The following is a 14,670-nucleotide window of genomic DNA, read 5'->3' on the forward strand; positions in this document are numbered from 1 at the left end:
GCACCCGGAAAATGTTGAAACGACAGGCGTATTGTAAATCACTGCGTAGCCACTGTATAGTGACATTATTAATCTTGTTTTTCTTAAGTCTTTTAATAATTACTGCAAGTATATTGTTGCACATATATTACCCTATTGCCAGAAATGTTTACAATGTTACTGCTGAACATTCTTTTAGTGACCTACCGCCGCATGAATTGTCTTATAGACTTGCGCTGCGCAATAACACTTTCATTAGTATGTTACATCATTCCCATCAGACTAGTAATGCCACTAATTGTTGGGTGTGTGGCCGGCTCCCTCCCTATCAGAATTATGAAGGAGTCCTGCCATTCTTTCCACACCCATTTACACATAATGGCTCCTGTGGAGCATGGTTTAGCTTAATCAATTCCATAGACTCAGACACAGCAGTTTACCAAGATCAGTGGGTATGGGGAAATCTGAACCTAGTTTTATTCAAAGTCTGTTACCCTGATAAGGAGGGTCGCCCCAAAAGAACAGGAACTGATCTAGAAAATGAAGTATATGGATTAGGTAATTTTACACCTAATCTCATGATTCTAAATGTCGAATCCGAAGTTGAACTAGTTCTACCAATCATGTCAGTATTTCCCAGGGAAAGGTGAATTGTGTGTAAGAAAAGTTGGTTCCATACATATGGGCCATAGTAAATGCACTACTACAGTAGAATTCAGTGATCAAGGCAAATCTTCATTTAGAGCTTATCGCCACTCCTACTTTATATGTGGTCAGACTGCATATATGCGTCTACCTCTAGATTGGGATGGTACCTGCTACATTGCATTCCTTTTGCCACCTGTTTTCCTAGCTCCTCCTGATTATTATAGAAATATTCATTTAGTACACAATAGAGAGTGGAGAGATCTCCCGATTGTCGATTACACTGAAACAGCATGGGAAAGATACACAGATTTCAATAAAGGCATCTTTCCCTATATAGGTACTGTTACTAATAGTAAGCTGATACGTAGATTAACTAGAACCCTTGAAGCAGTAGTAAATGAAACTATTTCCGCCTTAGGCAATTTAACAGAAGAGCAGTCTGCTATGCGGATTGTTGTGCTTCAAAATCGTCTTGTCCTTGACGTCATCCTGGCTGATAGGGGCGGAGCTTGTAGGGTCATCGGATCAAGCTGTTGCATTTTCATACCAGAAAATTCGCCATCTGTATATAAAGCTATAACTCGCCTTCATAAGATTGTAAGCCAGATACACCAGAATCCAGGCACTTGGACTTGGTCCAGTTGGTTTTGGAGTGTGATATCAGCCTGGGGATGGAGAGTTCTATCCTTCCTAGGTATTGGCCTTCTCATACTATTCAGTTGCTGTCTATGTCTACAATGTGGACCAGCGATCTGTGGCCTGTGTGCCACATCGTGTATTCCACCACCAAGATTTCATTCAAGATCCCGGAAGAAGAAAGAAGAACAAATGATGCTATATGAACAGATCAATGGATTAATGAAGATTGATATCTCTTGACGGGCAAGTAGGGGACAAGGAGGGAATGTGGAAATATGGATTTTTCTGGTCAGTTATGTCCCCTATCTTGGACCCCAACGGTTCTATGTGCATGTTACAAGTACATGTATGTTCCCTCCAGTTCCAGTTATGAAGACGCAAATACATGTGCATCCACCGTTAACATGTCCTCTGTCAGATCCGCCATGAATAGGCCGGATATTCCATTCCTAAGTACGAAAGGCCACCGGCTTTATATGGTTCACTTATGCCATTTTACAGTCCAGGCAAGTAGGCCCTGATTCTGTCATCAAACTCTTCTTGCCTTCTGCCTCTGAAAACACCAGTCTGAGCCTGCATCTGTGACCATGAACTTTGTCTCATTCTCTGCGCGGCTCACGAAGCCTGACATCAGCCTATTCTCTGCCAAGAACTGTATTTCACCTTCGAGTTATCTGCTTCCCCCTCAGCCGATGCATTCCTGCCTAGTAGTTTAAGTAAACATTCCTCCAGCCACCGAGCAAAAGGCCCGGCTTCTCTGCCCTTATGCAAGTAATTCATAGTCCTGTTACTATGGAATATTCCTGCCCTCGCTTTTAGTGTAGACACTTAGACGCTGGTACACGCACGCACAGTCAGTATAGAATAGATTCTGTTCGAGAGTCCTTCTTTATGGATAACATAGTTCTTTAAACATAGGATGTTAGATATGATTTGGGATTAGGTTGACTTGACCCCCCAGACTTTTCGTCTCCACATGTAGAGCTAAATGTCAAGTCCCCTTCACCCCCTAGTTGCACGTCAATCACACGTCATGCTGCTGCGCGCGCATCTATGCCAAGTATTATCTTATAGATCCACCTATATGTGACATCATAACCAATTATGTTCCTTTTTACTCCTTATTACACCCATTTTTTGGTTACGTAGACAAATCGTCATTTTCCTTATCAATTGTTACGCCTACTGTATTCGCTTCATTGTAATGTATGTACTATAAAAGTCATTTCATGTCAATAATGTATGTACTTCACTTCCTGAACCTCCGTGGTGATGGAACTTGGAGCAACCGATTATAATCGTTCATTGGAATAAAGCCCATTCCGAACCTCTAATACCACGGATTCTGCCTCTCATTTTACTGAGCTGTTTTATTATGTTTCTGTATCAAATTAAGTCCAGGTAAAGGAATTTTATTTACCACACAATGCTGAAGGGTATTGTATGGATTGTAGGACCACCCTTAAGGGTTAATAAACCTTGTTTTTGTACTTTGCAGTTTCCGTGCCAACTTCCTTATAGATTCCGTTACAGGAGAGCGAACCCTTGTGCCTTGCGGGCCTAGCTGGGGCCTGTACACATCAGCTGGTGGATCAAATATTTCTTCAGGACATTTTACGAGTCTTTCGTTGTGAGAAAGGTATATTTGCACGCACATATTTATAAGCCGCACTGAAGATTTTTGTTTAGGCTTGATCCTGCTCCAGCAGAGACTATCCAGCTCGAACTGCAAGGTGGGTTGATTCCCTCTACAGGGGAAATAAGCAACCCTAAACTGATTATGCCTATTTAGGCCTCCTCAGTGAGCACAGGCCCCATGTCAAGGCATACCCATCACACTTAGGGTGATTGCCAGTGGTTAGACTTATTGCAAGCATTCCCCACATCACCTTGGTGTATTTGATGTAACATCTTAAGTGGCCATGGGTATGCAAAGACATGGGACCCTTGCTCAATGTGCTTCGTAACCAAGCTACACCAGACTAAAATGGTCCACCCAGGCTGAAACCGGTTGCTTGTATTCCACGTTCAGAAAGGACCTGGTTTGGCAATTCAGGTTGAGTTGTTCCTATAGCAGCAGAACCAAGACTCATTTGGGTATGGCTGGTCTAATCTCAGGTGGCATGGTGTGCAAAGAAACGATGGGTTGGAAAGCTACTGTGAGTGGTAGCCATGGATTAGACCTATTGCAAGCATTCCTCCCATCACGTTTTGTGTGTTGACAATCTAACCAATGCCATAGCTTTTGCTCTCTTGTACAATGTAATAAATCTGGACAACTCTTGGGTGCAGTACCTCAGGTCTTCTCCTTGAATCACAGTAGTACACGCATGTAGGAAATTGCTTTACTGGATGAGGGTGATGCAACCTTACTCGAGCAGCAACCGCAATTTTGTCACAGTGAAAAAGTATGTATGCAGCAAATTCGAACAGTAATAAGGTGAAAGCACAATGTAAGAGAAATCCCACACCAACTTAGAAAAATAGAGTAAAAATCTTTAAATTATTTGACACCAAAAGGACTAAAATTCAATAAGTACAACAGGAGACATGCAGTGTTAAAGATTTAAGTGAAAGCCGTGCTTAGAAGCACAAAGAGCCAACTGTGGTAAGCTGGACCGGGATAAAGTCACAAGATATCAGGCTATAGAAATATTGGGTCAAAAATATTGATACAAAAATAAAATTTTCGTATACAAATGAAGGTGAGTACGAAAATATCAAAAAATATATATTGTTTCACATTAATATTGAAAAATATATACATATAGTTAAAATAGTAAATCTTACATATTTTATTATGTAACAGTAATATAAGGTAAACTTAATATGTTTAAATAATTTTCAAAATATATACTTATTTAAACACACACACACACATATATATCTATGTGGTTATGTACACATACGTAATGTAGAACTATTATTTAAAATAATCGTTTTGATTCATATTCCGATTTTCTATTTTTTAGTTTTATAATATTACAAGTATATACATATATATGTGCATATATGTATATATATAATCACCAGTCCCGCTCCCTGAAGATGAAGCTGGCGCCAACACCGTGAATGATCAAACGCCAAAGTCATTTTATGCTTCATCACTCAGAGCGGCTGTCATAGCAACCTGGAGAGCATCATAAACATAAAAAATCACTTTTTATACAACAATTATGTAGAAAGTAAAACTAACGACTATGTATATATATATAGCTAGAACAGTGTGTGGTACCCCTCAGGAATATGACAAAATTGAACAGGGCATGAGACAACGATTTGTAGAGATGGGATATTCTGTAAATTCTTTGGAAAAACCATTAAAAAAACTAGAGATCTGAACAGGGAAGTAGTGCTGTTTCAACCCTCTAAAACAACTTTGAAAAGGAAAATACGGAATCAAACTAGCACATGTAGATTCATTACAACATACAATGTAAGGCATGAGGAGGTGAGAAAGGGTTTAAATAAGCACTGGCACTTTATAGTAGAAGATCCAATCCTGGGGCGAGCAGTGACTAATAGGAAATTGAAGTCCCTGAGGGACTATTTGGTGAGGAGTGAGTATGACGGACAGCCCCACAACAGACAAGGCTTAAACAGCGATAAGGATTTTTTCAATTTACAAAGTGCAAGGCGTGTCAGCATGGGGAGAAACTTTCATCTTTCTGAACAGTTTTTAACAAAACCATTAAAATCAGGAGAGTTTTTTTTCATGTGAATCATGTTTTGTAGTTTATATTTTAAGATGCCCATGCAGGGAAGTGTATGTAGGTAGTACTACCTTACCAGTCCATAAAAGAATTTTACAACACAGGAGGGCTATCCTCAACAAGGACAGGAGCTACCCAATAGTGAGGCACTATGAAAAAGATCATCAGAGTGACCCTACATCTATGGTGTACAGCTACCTAGCCCAAGTGCCCAAAAAGAGGAGAGGTGGGGACAGAGAGAGAGAACTGAGAAAATTAGAAACCTTTTACATCCTTGAACTAGATGCTAGAGAACCAAATGGTTTTAATCTGGGTGAGGAATTGTATACATGCCTGTACTAAAAATGAAATTGGAAAAGCCCCCTCACTGCATTTTATCATCAATAGGAGCTACATATGAAATTTTGTAACTTTAGAACTTCTGTATAGGAAAAATTGTTTTTTCAATCATGGAACTACAAGTATGAGTATGAGCACTAGCAGTTTAAATTAGTAAAAAGCACTTTAGTGAATAGGAGTTTTTATAAATCATTTGCATTACATAGGACAGATCAACTTGTTCATAAGTTTTAAGGGGTATTGAACCTGTATAAATGGAATGGTTTTATAAAGAAAACGACTAAGCACTTTAGTTAGAAAACTAGATAAGCACTTTGAAACATTGGTAGACTGTAGCACTAGCACTTTATATTTATAGAGCACATACACTTTACAAAAAAGAAAAAATATGCATGAAAAAAAGAGTTGAATACTTGTAGCATCAGAATGTATGAGATTTAGGGGACTACAAGAATAAATTAACGGCTGCAAAAAGTTTTTTATATTATGCACATAACGCTCTTTAAATAAAAGGTACAATAAGAAATTTTGAACAAAATATTAAGGTGCTGGAATAGGTTGTAATGTATTCGGAACTATTCGTTTTCAACCTTAATTGCATTTGAAGATCCTAAAATAACATGTTCTAAAATGGACGCCATATTTACGATGTAAAACCAGATCATACACTGATATGAAATGTGGAACAAGCTGAGCAATGGCGGACCGGGATAACCTCACTTCCCTGCTGTACTCCCTATGTGCTAGATCGTAAAATTATTTCTGGTGGGTGTGCACATGCAACTCCTGCACCTGCTGTTCTTGGGTGCCAACTCCAAAGCAGAGAGAGAACTACAACAGAATTCAGAGTGGTGCACTACCCAAGTGGTCAGTTCAATAAGTGAGTTCACTTGTAAAGTTGCATCAAAAAACAGTTCTTTATTGTCATCCGACAAAACTGAGTTCCAGCCAACGTGTTTCATTCATTACACAATGAACTTCTTCAGGGCTGTAAACTAACAATACATGAAATAAAATAAATATACGTCCAAAACATCTAGACATACTTAATTACATAACAAACTGCAACGGACATGGGGGGCAAAGGGGCATTTGGGGAACAGAAAGGAAAAAGGAAGAAAGGGGTAATGGAAATGGCAACGGGGAGGAGGAGACAGTGGGACACATAGAGTTTGGCTAAACAATTCCCTTGTTCTGATTTTGTTATAGTCTATATATCCGAGTGAATAAGTTGTGGTACTGAAAATTCTGGACCCGTGTTATAAACATCGTCGTATCATGACGATGTTGGTATCAGCAGACCGAGAATGATTAGAATACTATGCACAAGCATTTTCGCCATATTCGGGTGACGAAATCACCCTGAAATCAGAGTTTCCGTCCTGAACCCTCGGTTTCCATTGTACGGCAGCCATTTTGTGATTGCCCTCACATAGGCCAATGACTAAGGCCAAAAACGAGTCTGAAGGACACATGCACCTTTGCTGACTCCTCTGTGACCTGGGCAAGCTGACTCCACTGCCTGAAGCCAAACCTGTTCGGCCAGTTCCTTTCCCAGTGGCCGAATGAGATTAGTATCAAGGCACAACATATCATAAAACCTTTCATCACACACAAACCATGCCTAATCTTACACACACACCTGCCCCTGTTTCTTACTTTATGACTTGCTTTACGAGGAGGAGGTGCCCGTTTTTATTGGGGGTCCGTCGATATCTGATGAAAGTACCGAGCCTTGCCGGGTAATTGATTGAGGGCTGGACAAACTGAAATATGGGCTTGTCATCATGACTTTGCTTTTTCTTTGTAGTGAAAATATGTGAATGGTCAACTGTAAAATAAGGAATGTTTGCCTAAAGCATAATATTTTGTATAAAAAGAGAAGGCTGGCTTTGTAACGTTGAGCAGTCTCCTGAGAATATACACCGTGTTGTACTTCTAGGATACCTGTTACTGGTTGCAGCCAATAAATACGATCTTTGACTTCACCAAGAAGACTCTGTGTTTCTGTAGTCTGAAACAGGAAGGACTCGAAGTCTTAGGGTGTGTTCCCTGGCACCGCTGGGTTCTGAAAAACCCAGTACTTCAAAGTGACATTCAATGCGTTTTGGAACATGATCTGGGACGACTAATACCGTCCAAAAAAGTGCAAAAAAATGCAAATATCCCCTATTGTTCTGTGTATAGGTGATGTGTCGCATACATTGACAACAAGTCTAGTTGGTTGTTGTGCAAAAAAATTCCTTTAATTTCAACGTGCAGAGGAATTTATGCAAATCTACGTGGACATCAGTAAGGTCCCCATACTGGGTGGGGCAGAAACCCAACCCCTTTTTCAAAACACTACATTCATGCTCATCAAGGAACCTATCTGACAAATTGATAATCTGTAAATTGGTTTGGGACACTGGCATGGCTGCTAGACTAGTGTTAGCCCATGTCTGCTCTGGAGGGGGAATGGTGGCTAGTTCTTTTTGGGATGAAGTAGAATCGCGTGACAGTCTGCTCTACCTCCCTGGCCTCCCACCTCTCCTTGTTTTTTTGTGCTCTTTTTCGTCTGCCTGTCGCCTATACGTAGTGCTGGAGCAGAGTTTTCTGTTGAAAATTCATCGGGTTTTGAAGCTTCAGTTGTCTAAACGTGGTAAAAATAAAATTACTAATTTTTAATCATTAATTATTTGTTTTGTGTAAATGATTTTTATTAATCAATATGTATGTATTAACAAGAGAAAACCGACACGAGGGAACGCTTACGTGTTGCTATTGACAATGTGCATGTTTTATTAAATAAACGTTGCTGAGTGCTGTTTATTTTTAAGCACGAAACGCTTTTGAATTAATGCTTTTTTGTGTTGCTAAAGCTAGATAATTGCATACACATAAGGGTATTAGTGGGGCTAACACTGTTTAATCACTATGCTGTGGTAACGTTGTTTTGTCTCTTTTAATTAAGATGGTCTATTGTGGCCTATTGTGGCCTACTAAAAGATGGTTGACTTTTGAAGCCTGGTTTCGAGTGAGAATTTGTGATGGAAAAGGCCTTGCTGAATATGGACGTGAGTCATCTGTCCACAGTCCTTGCCTGGTTAAAACTTTCCGTGAGGACAGCAGCAGATCTGGGCATGTTTCCAGATGCATTGGGACAGCAGCCTTGGCAGCCTTGGAAAACAAAGGAGCTTTAAAGAAAGACTCTAAACTCTGAGCTCACCAGAGGAAATGTGTGGAAGTTGAGAAGAAACATTTTAAGATTTAGTTCCTGTTCTGTTTTTTTATTTTTGTGACTTTTTCTGAGCGGAGATTTTTCAAAATGTAGCGATGCTACAACCTTTCCTTCTCGCTCTGCTCAGCGGTTCGGCGGATGAAGAAAAATTAAATGTTTCTTTCCTTTGTCTGAATTATTATAAATATACTAGACTAGAGAGGGTTCCATCCCATTGCGTTTTGCCATTCTTCCCAAACCTGCGTTGGTGAGGATCGATGCTGTGAGGACGGTGACTTGGGAGATTTCTACAGAGAGACTTGTCCTGATGACCCATTCTGACATTTAGCTAGAATAGGTAATTATGAGAAAACGTTTTTTTTCTGATTAATTTCTTTGACTAATTTTAGATAAAGAATCATAATTTTAAATATGGTGTTGGTGATTATTTCTTGTCAATTATTGAGTACTCTATTTGATTATTGATGTATAGATTGTTTAGATTATGACAATTGCAATAGCTAGGTCTTATCGACCTCGGTGTAGTTGTGGGGTTTAGGAGTTTAGGAGTTTTCTTTCCACAGGTTCAGTGCTGGTAGAGTATTTGAGTGTATGTTAGTGAAATGGGCCCTAGTGTATGGTGAGTGTATGTGCGTGTAACTGTGAAATTACTCTATCCGTGGAAGTAGGGAGATTTTATACACCCCAATCTGCATCAAGTTCCTGGTAGCAGAGGATGGTTATTGATGATTGTCTTGATCTGATTAGATTGCTTGTATATTAGCTTATTGATTATTGATTATTGATTGATGTTGGTATATGTACTAATACTATATGTTGGAGTTGTCATGTTGAGTTATATGTAGTGCTTCTGGAATTTGGGAGCTAGTAGCAGTTCCGTAGTAGGGCAGAGGGAAGTATATGCTGCTCTCGGGAAAGACGGGATTGTTGGTCCTGTACGTATGCAGGAAAATTCACATTGTCTGGGTTCGGAATCAGTGACATTGTTATATGTTACTATTAGAGATATTTCTGGTATATAAGGAGTGCGTATGGTAGTGAAGGTTATCTGTGAAACTCTGGTTTTAAGTCCCAGGGATCCGTAAGGTTCGCCGTTAAAGCTTATCGCGGGAGAAGTAATAGGTCTTCTCTGAGCTTGTTTGAGAAACTGGGTAAAAGTAAGCTACTTGGTTGGTGTGTGTTATAATTCTGTAGTGGAGCAGATTGTTCGCTGTTCTGGGGAAAAGCAGGATTCTGTGTGTATGTACTATATTTTCTTGTATGAATGTGCGTGAATGTTTATACATTTAGTTGATTGTAAGACTCTTTGGACAAGTCCTAGAGGAAACAGTTAATGAATGTATGTTAGAAGGGCAGAGTAGAGGGATGTGCTACTGTGTCAACGAGAGGTTTCTTGTGAAATAGATTTTCTTTACTATTCTTTGGTTAGCGAAGCGGACAATGGAGATGTTTATATGTTGTAACTAATAGATTTTGTAGAAATTTGACACAAAGTCTACTGAGAAATTTTGTAAAGGAGGGGTAGACGACTGACAGGAGACAGGAGCGAGAAACTGCAGCGACTGCTGACGTCAAACAGACCGCGCTCTCATTGGATATTAGATCAGAATAGTGCTCGCGCTGAGATTGGTGCGTTGGTGTGAGCCGCGCAAGGATTGGTGGAGCTATTCTAGTGACGTAACGTTCCAGGATTGGTGCGTTAGTGTGAGTCGCGCTGTTATTGGTTGAAAAAATCATATTGTGCAGTTGTATTAAGGAAGGGATTAGAAAGTTTTGGTAAGCGTTAAAATGTATTACCAAGAAGAGAAAAAGAAAAAATCTTTGTTCAGAAAGATTAAAAATTGGTTCGACAAGGATAAAGATGTTAAAACGAGAGAGGGTGAATTGTTACCTCCATCGAAAACGCCTGCATCCTTCATGGCTGCGAGATATGGGTATCATACCTGTATATGGTTGGAGAATTGGGTTAGGTATACCAAAGAAGATGGAGTTTTAGCATTTCCAGAACATGGTTCATTTAATCTGGCCGTGTTGAAAAATTTACGGGAAAAGATGTTATGTCTTGACCCAAGACCAAGGCCGACACAATTCGAGGCTTTAGAGGAATGGGAAGAGGAAGTACATGAGCGAGAGAAACAGAGGTCTGGAGGCAACTATAGGTATATGTTCGGGAGGAGACATGGTCGTGAAACTCATCATGATCGAATGACGAGATGGCGAGATGCTAGTATGTCAGAGGGATTATATCCTGTGAGAACAGTTGAAGAGGGAGCAGAAAGGGTTCCTGAGGCAGAAGTGAAAAGATATGGAGTTAATGAATATGAGGATGAGGTTTTAAATGACATGATTTACAAAAGACCACCTCCATATAGACCGGAACCAGAAGAGAGTACACCAATTGTTTCTCCGATAAGAGATACGCATCGTATCTGTCAGGTTCTCACTCTGCGGAATCCAGACGCAGCAATAAGCTCCACCTCCGGACCTTCCCAACACCCTGAAGTATGAAACACAGGGTGTTCGAACGATACGGTGAGGGAAAAACCCCAAAAAGGGGAAAAAACCCAAAAGGAAGGGAAAGGGAGGGTCAGCAGGGAAAGGAAGCTGGAAAACATAAACAAAAGGGTTAACATAAGGCATACATGCTACTCTCATTAGATTCTCGCTACAATCGTTTAATGATTCACCTGTGAGGTCTCAGCACACTGGCTCTATCCCTGGAACGCTTCCGCTATCCCTTCTTCCTATGGACACACAAGAACCCAAATCCATAAACATGAAGACAAGCCACCTGTCATGCTCTTTAGAAAATGCAGATATATACTACCTACCCTCATGAGAGGGCTGCTTAACCTCTAAGAGAATCCATGGAGCTAACTCCTGAGTACGAAGGGTTTTGCTCCTCAACAAATCCCCCGAAAGTAGCAGCAAAGTAAACTAAACAAGAATATCGTGTTGCGGGGTATATTAACAGCATATACCCCGAAGTATTTAACCAAGGCTTTGTCCCCACACTGGGAGTCCTCCAACCACGGTAGGGCGTAGTGATCAACTACCGCCGCCCGCGTTGGCACCTGTAATCCACTTAAGGCTGTCTTCGTGACGGCAATGCAGAGTATACCTGCCCCTCGCACTCCGCCACTTGTATGTACGATGGGATACTTGCACGAAGGCACCGCCTCTCGGCTGCTCCCGGACTCACCGTACAATCGTCCGGCTCCGGTTAAATCTCACCGTTTATCGCCTGGGTGTCAGTGTCTGGTCGAGTGCGTCTTCGGGAATTCAGTCGACCGCACGCCAGCACTTCACAAAGTCCCCGGTCCGTGTACACCTCTACCACTCCAACAAAGGGAAAACTACCGGACCTTTGAATGGTAGCCGCCGCTCCCTCGGTTCCACAAAATCACGAACGCCTTTGTTTCCGTTAGCGTCTCCTATATCCGGTCCTACCGCAAAAGGCTGATGGGAGTAGTAGTTCCAACCCCCGGAATTCTGGGAAATGTAGGTCGTTCGGCAGGCGCGAGGGCTAGACCCTGACAGTATCATTGAGACAGAAAATGTGACACCTGAGTTAAGAAGTGGTAATCCTTTCAGGGAGAGAGAGAATAGAAGCAGTGGCGAAAATACGAGAGAATTAGCCAGAACTACATCGGAGTTGACTGAAAAGATCAAGGAACTGACAAAAAATCTAGATGCTGTTACGGTACCCGTAACTATAGGTCCGGTTATGCCTGTTTTTGATAAGCAGAGGAAGGGTGAGAATGGTTTAGTTATTCCATATGTTGGGAATAGATTGACAAGTTTGGCTGGTCCTTCAGGAGATTCAGGAAAAAGGGCAGGAAAATTCAGACATGACACCTGTAATGAAGGATTAGAGGAGTCTAATTCAGGACTGGATGCTGGTGAAGCTAGTTGTTCAGGGATGCCGATTTTAGAACCGCAGAAGAAAGTGGTTCCAGTGAGAAAATCTACTGAAATAACAGCTGAGGATCTGAATGAATGGATGAAAGTTCTTCAAAAGAGGGATAAAGATTCACAAGCAATTGATGTTGCTAGGTTACGTGTAGAATTAGAAGAGCTGGTTGCAGGGACAGTTCCAACAGAAATTCTAAAAAATCATCATGATGGTGAATTATTATTCATGTGCAAGAATATTACCTGGAGAGCGAGAAATACACATGACAGATTAAGAGCAATAGCAAATGACTATGGAGTTGACATTGATAAAGTGAAAGTTTTGCAGAAGTCTTACAGGATGGATTTCACAGACAAGGATATAGAAAATTTGAATGGTACTGGTAGAACAGGACAGATTAAAGAAATGATCGCTTTATTGCGAAAATGGGGTGATGTTGAAAAGTGGAAGGATAGATGGTACAAAAAGAGAGAAGAATCAAGGGATAGGACTTATTCAGCATTTCCTGTGAGAGAAAAGGAAAAACCAGTGGATACTTATCCTATGAGAGAAATACCTGGAGGAGGATATGTACATGTTCCATGGACCAGACAGGATATTTTATCATTTACAAATGATTTCCCTCGATTGAGAGAAAAGCCCGTCGAGTGGTACAGGCAGGTAGACAGGTTTGTGAAATTGTCAAAAGTGCTGTGGATTGACCTGAATAGTCTGTTTGATATAATTGTTCCAGCAGACTTGTGGGCTGAGTGTAAAATAGTTGTGAGTTGGCCTACTGAGGAATATCCAAGGGATCAGAGAACAGGAGCACCAGATCCAGAAGTAATGAGAAAGTATGAGCAGGTGATCGTATATATGAAAAATAAAGTACCTCCAAAAGAAACAGACTGGGTTAAAATAGATCGAACACATCAGGAAGCAAAAGAATCAGTTCATGTTTTTTACGAGAGGCTGATACTGGCATTTAAACAATTCAGTGGAGATGAACACCTGGGTGACAAGGATTTGAGTCATTTTGTATACAGATTTGTATATGGCCTGAGACCTGAGATTAGTGAAAGAATTCGTGAGCATACTGTGGATTGGCAGAGTAAGAAAATAGATGAGATTCTGAGACATGCAAAATACTTCAGTGATGAGATTGAAGCAAAACAGAGAAAGCTGAAAGAGAAAGCAATGTGGGCACAGGTGAAAGTTGCGGAAAGACAGGAAGCACAGTTGGTGGAACAGGCGAATAATCCAGGAAATAATGCAGGGAATAGACCTAGGTATGCAGGGAAAGGAAAGGGGAATCTTGAGGAAGCAAAAAAGAAGTTCCGATGTCACAACTGTGGCCAACTGGGACATTGGAGATCAGAATGTACCAATCCACCATTAGTGAATAATGAGGGAAACTCCTTGAATCAACAGGTGCAGAACGAGGGGAAAAATCAACAGCAGCAACAGCAGAAAGTTGTGAGACAGCAGAGTCAAGAGCCAAAACCGCCCTTGCCGCAGAATAGAGGAGCACAAAAGTATAATCCGGATTCGGGATTCTACAATGATGAGCAGGTAAACAAACCAAGGCGTTCTAACCAGGTACAACAGTACTTGTTAAAGAATGAAGGGAGTGAGTCTGAGGGTGATTATTGACGGTGCCGAAGAGAGGAGGAAGAATGCATACTTGGTGCAACTCTAGAAATAGACCAGGCAGGACCATTTGTGGATGGAAAAATAAATGAAGAAGGTGTTACTTTTTTAGTAGACACAGGTGCGACAAGATCAACTGTCAGGTCAACAGATATTAGAAATCTTCCTCTCTCGGATGAAGCAATCCAAGTAGTTGGTGTAGCCAATACACAAATCAGAACACGTCTTACTGAACCAGTAAGAGTACAAATAGGGAAATTTTCAGACATGCACAGATTTATCGTCTGTGACACAAGTCCAGTGAACCTGTTAGGTAGGGATCTACTCTGTAAGATGAATTGTACAATTTTTTGTACACCAGATGGAATAGCTTTTGAAACACCAGATGAGGATGTTTTGTACCGAATGACTCTAGAAAATAGAGAAAGTGAGTTAATTGGTGCATATGCTGTGTTTGATCCAGAGGATTTGCCTCAAGAGTTGAGAGACACAGTGAAAAGGACAGTTTGGGATTTTACTGGAGAGGATGTGGGATTGATGAATAATGTAGATCCTGTGAAAATTTCAGTGAAAGAGGGAATTACTTA

Source organism: Triturus cristatus, chromosome 3_2 (genome assembly GCF_964204655.1).
Source record: "Triturus cristatus chromosome 3_2, aTriCri1.1, whole genome shotgun sequence".
In the NCBI taxonomy this organism is placed as follows: Eukaryota; Metazoa; Chordata; class Amphibia; order Caudata; family Salamandridae; genus Triturus; species Triturus cristatus.